Raw genomic sequence first — 5,119 nt, forward strand, 5'->3', positions numbered from 1 at the left:
AAGGTTCGGACCACCTTGACTTGAGTTTTCCTGGGAACAGCCTTAATTTAGAATTGTAAAGGAGTACTTGCTGCCCTTTTTCAAAACTCCTGGGTGCCAGATGCATGTCACGTTTTCTCTTTGCCCTTTCTTTATACATCTTAGTGTTTTCATAGGCTTGTGACCTGAATTCTTCCATCTCTTGCAGCTGCAAGATCCTTTTTGCACCAGTAGCAATGCTGTCAAAATTTAGTATCTTGATAGCCCAAAGAGCTTTGTGTTCTAGCTCCAGTGGTAAGTGACAAGCCTTCCCATAGACTAGTTGATATGGAGACATTCCAAGTGGAGTTTTGAATGCTGTTCTGTATGCCCAAAGAGCATCATCCAACTTCTTCGACCAATCCTTTCTAGATGCGCCCACAGTCTTTTCCAGGATCCTCTTCAGCTCTCTGTTAGATATCTCAGTTTGCCCACTTGTTTGAGGATGGTAAGGTGTGGCTACTTTGTGTTTTACCCCATATCGTAAGAGGAGAGCTTCTAGTGGTTTGTTACAAAAGTGGCTTCCTCCATCACTGATGAGAGCTCTTGGGACTCCAAACCGGCTAAAGATATTCTTCCTGAGGAAGTCCATGACTACCTTGTTATCATTAGTTGGGGTTGCAATAGCCTCTACCCATTTGGAAACATAATCCACTGCTCCCAGGATGTACTTGTTTGCATATGAGGTTAGGAATGGTCCCATAAAATCAATTCCCCACACATCAAACAGTTCCAGTTCCAAGATGAAATTTTGTGGCATGGCGTTTCTTTTGGGCAGGTTTCCAGATCTTTGGCATTCATTGCAGCTTTTTACTAGTTACTTGGCATCCTTGAAAAGGGTGGGCCAAAAGAATCCGCTTTGTAACACCTTTGCTGCAGTTCTGTCCCCTCCAAAGTGCCCGCCATAGCATGAACCGTGGTAGTTCCACAGGACTTCTCTCCCTTCCTCTTCCGAAACACATCTTCTAAGAATTCCTTCTGAACATTTCTTGAAGAGATATGGCTCATCCCAGAAAAAGTATTTTGCATCATTCATGAGCTTCCTCTTTTGATGTTTATTGATCCCTGGGGGGTAATGCCCCAGTTGCCTTGAAATTTGCAATATCTGCGAACCATGGTGCTTTGTGAACTGTCATCAATTGCTCATCAGGGAAGAGCTCGTTCACATTTGTATCATTCTCTCTACCTTGATCATGAGGGATTCTGGATAGGTGATCTGCCACCTTGTTCTCCACTCCTTTCTTGTCTCTGATTTCAATATCGAATTCCTGCAACAGTAAGATCCACCTTATTAGTCTTGGCTTTGATTCTTGCTTGGCAAACAAATATTTAAGTGCTGTGTGATCTGTAAAAATAATCACTTTAGCACCAATGAGGTATGATCTAAATTTGTCAAATGCAAAAACTATTGCTAGCAACTCCATTTCAGTAGTGGTATAATTTCTTTGAGTTTCATTAAGGACTTTGCTAGCATAGTATATCACACAAACTAGGTTATCTTTCCTTTGTCCTAACACTACCCCAACTGCAAAATCAGATGCATCGTACATCAATTCAAATGGTAGGTTCCAATCAGGTGGAGAAATGATAGGAACAGAGGATAACCTCATTTTCAAATGTGCAAATGCTAGCATGCATGTTTCATCAAAGATGAATGGTGTATCAGATACAAGGAGATTGCTTAAGGGCTTGGCTATCTTTGAAAAATCTTTGATGAACCTTCTGTAAAAACCAGCATGCCCTAAAAAACTTCTAATTGCCTTGACATCACTGGGTGGGGGTAGTTTTTCAATAAGTTCTACTTTAGCTCTATCAACCTCAATGCCTTGGTGAGAGACCTTGTGACCAAGGACTATTCCTCATGTCACCATGAAGTGCCATTTTTCCCAGTTCAAGACCAAATTGGTCTCTTGGCATCTTTTCAATACCAAGGCGAGGTGATGTAGGCAACTAGGAAAAGAATCTCCGAATACCGAGAAATCATCCATAAAAACTTCAATGAATTTTTCTATCATATCTGAAAAGATAGAAAGCATGCAGCGTTGGAAAGTTGCAGGGGCATTACATAATCCAAATGGCATGCGCCTATAGGCAAACACTCCATACGGACAGGTAAATGAGGTTTTCTCTTGGTCTCTTGGATCAACCACTATTTGGTTATATCCTGAATAACCGTCGAGAAAACAATAATATGCGTGCCCTGCAAGTCTTTCCAACATCTGATCCATGAATGGAAGGGGAAAATGGTCCTTTCGTGTAGCCTCATTGAGTTTCCTGTAGTCTATGCACATCCACCATCCTGTGACGGTCCTTGTAGGTATGAGCTCGTTCTTCTCATTGGTAACCACAGTGATCCCTCCCTTCTTTGGCACAACATGTATGGGGCTAACCCAAGGGCTGTCCGAAATTGGGTATATGACCCCTCCTTGCCAAAGCTTCATAACCTCTTTCTGTACCACTTCCTTCATGATTGGGTTCAGCCTTCTTTGGGATTGAATTGATGGTTTGGCATCATCTTCCAACAGTATTTTATGCATGCATATGGCTGAACTGATTCCCTTCAAGTCAGCAAGGGTCCATCCAATGGCATCCTTATGCTCCCGCAGCACCTTGAGTAGTTCGTCCCCTTGATCTTGACTGAGGGATGAATTTATGATCACTGGGTAGTTTTCATTTTCTCCTAGATATGTATTTCTGCTGTAGCTACCTCTTCACTTGATTCAGATTCTTCCTCCACCAATCTCTCATTCTCTTTAGGTTCATCTTCTTCAAAATTCTCCTCCACTTCATCCTCAAGTGCATCTAACCTCATGCATTCCCCCAATTGTTCCGGTGGATAACTCATGGCCTTGAACACATTGAATGTCATCTTTTCATTGTGTAATCTCAGGGTGAGGTCACCCTTCTGAACATCAATGACAGCTCCAGCAGTGGCCAAGAATGGCCTTCCCAAGATGATGGAGGTCTTGGCATCTTCCTGCATGTCCAGCACCACAAAATCTGCTGGGAATATGAAATCTCCTACTTTTACTAGCAAATCCTCTACTATCCCGTGAGGGAATTTGAACGACCGGTCTGCCAGTTGTAGAGCCATTTTTGTTGGTTTAGCCTCCTCAATTTTCATCTTTCTCATCATAGCTACTGACATCAAATTGATGCTGGCCCCTAAGTCACAAAGAGCCTTTTCTACTGTGATTTCTCCTATAATGCAAGGGATCTGAAAACTCCCAGGATCCTTCAGTTTCTGAGGTAGTTTATGCTGAATGATAGCACTGCACTCTTCAGTTAGTATCATAGTCTCATTGTTCTTCCAGCTTCTCTTCTTAGTCATTAGCTCCTTCAAAAACTTGGCATAAAGTGGCATTTGTTCTATGGCTTCAGCAAATGGTATGTTGATTTGTAGCTTCTTGAAGATTTCCAAAAATCTCAAGAACCGGTTGTCATCTTCCTTTTTCTTCAATAGCTGGGGGTATGGAGCTCTTGAGATGTTCAGTTAGGGTATCTTTTTTTCTTTTTGCAGACTTGGCGTGGGGGTTTGCATTCCATCTTGCTCTTCTCCCTTTTCATTTGAGCCTTCTTCTTGTGGTTTTTGGGGATGTTCCTTTAGTTCCTTCCCACTCCTAAGTGTGATAGCTTGACACTCCTCCCTTTTGCTTGAATGGGCATCATAGCAAAAATTGTGGTTAGGAAGCTGCTTAAATAGGTAGCTAATTTGTGTTTCCAGTTTTGTGATGGCAGCATTTTGATTCTGCATGTTTGACTGCACTTCCTCTCTGAATGCTTTACTGTCTTGAATGTCTCTGCATATTCCTTCAATGAAGGTTTCGATCTTAGAGAGCTTGTCATCAATTGATGAGTGGTTCGGAGCAGATGTGCTGTTTTGGTTTTGATAAGTGTGTGGAGAAGTATTGTTGTAGGGGTGTTGAGATGTCCTCTGGTCTTGGTTTTGATCTTGCTTACTTCCCCACCCAAAGTTTGGGTGGTTTCTCCATCCAGGGTTGTAAGTCTTGGAGTATGGATCATAGTTTTTCCTTGGTGAATTCCCAATGTAGTTGGCTTGCTCCTGACTCCCCTCTGCTTCTTCATTCACTCCTTCTTGGATTGTTGATGAAGATGAGATTGCTGCTACTTGGTTCCTCTCCATCTTCTTGGTGAGGTCAGCTAGCTGCTGTGTAATGAGCTTATTTAGGGCCAACAGAGCATCTACATTGTTTAGCTCCATCACTCCTCTTGTGTTCCCTCTTTCGGAAGCATAGAAGTAGTCGTTTTCTGCTACTGTTTCAATAACATCTATGGCTTCCTCAATGGTCTTCTTCTTGTTCAAGGATCCTCCAGATGAATGGTCCACGACCTTCTTTGACTCATAGGATAGCCCTTCATAGAAAATGTGCAGCTGCACCCATTCGTTGAACATGTCAGGTGGACATCTCCTTGTTAAGTCCTTGAACCTCTCCCATGCTTCATACAGAGTCTCACCATCTTGTTGCCTGAAAGTTTGAACCTCAGCTCTCAGCCTATTGATTCGTTGAGGAGGGTAGAATCTTGCTAAGAATTTGTTCACCACATCCTCCCAAGTTGTCAAGCTCTCCCTTGGAAAAGATTCCAACCAATTGGCTGCCTTGTCCATGAGTGAGAAAGGAAATAAGAGCAGTCTATAGGCATCAGGATGAACACCATTAGACTTCACTGTGTCATATATTCTCAGGAAGGTGGTCAAATGTTGATTGGGGTCTTCTTGAACACCTCCTCCAAACGAACAGTTGTTCTGAACAAGGGTGATGAGCTGTGGTTTAAGTTCAAAGTTGTTGGCATGGATTGTTGGCTTTTGGATGCTACTTCCACAATTGCCTGGGTTTGGATTGATGTAAGAGCCCAAAACTCTTCTATCCTCCCCAGCATGATTTGCTCCACCTCCTCTGCCATGGTTGTGAGTCTCTTCTTCATGATGATTTTCCATGTTTTCTTCCATGTTAGGTTCAAAGTATTCCTCAAAGTGTTCCTCCTCTTCTTCAGCACCAACTACACGTTTCTCTTTTGCCTCCCTCCTTAGTCTAAGGAAGGTTCTCTCAGGTTCAGAATCAAAGGAAGTTGAAGCCCCGCT

The 5,119-nt window shown here is 42.7% G+C and overlaps 1 non-coding gene across 1 annotated transcript; it reads left to right on the forward strand.

Annotated features, from left to right (window-relative positions):
• The first annotated feature begins 4,430 nt into the window (after positions 1 to 4,430).
• On the forward strand, positions 4,431 to 4,534 carry LOC148580399 (small nucleolar RNA R71). Its single transcript, XR_015899478.1, has one exon. It is a non-coding gene; the product is annotated as a small nucleolar RNA R71 (small nucleolar RNA).
• The last annotated feature ends 585 nt before the right edge of the window (positions 4,535 to 5,119 follow it).

Source organism: Arachis ipaensis, chromosome B10 (assembly GCF_059453495.1).
Source record: "Arachis ipaensis isolate K30076 ecotype BB chromosome B10, ASM5945349v1, whole genome shotgun sequence".
NCBI lineage: Eukaryota > Viridiplantae > Streptophyta > Magnoliopsida > Fabales > Fabaceae > Arachis > Arachis ipaensis.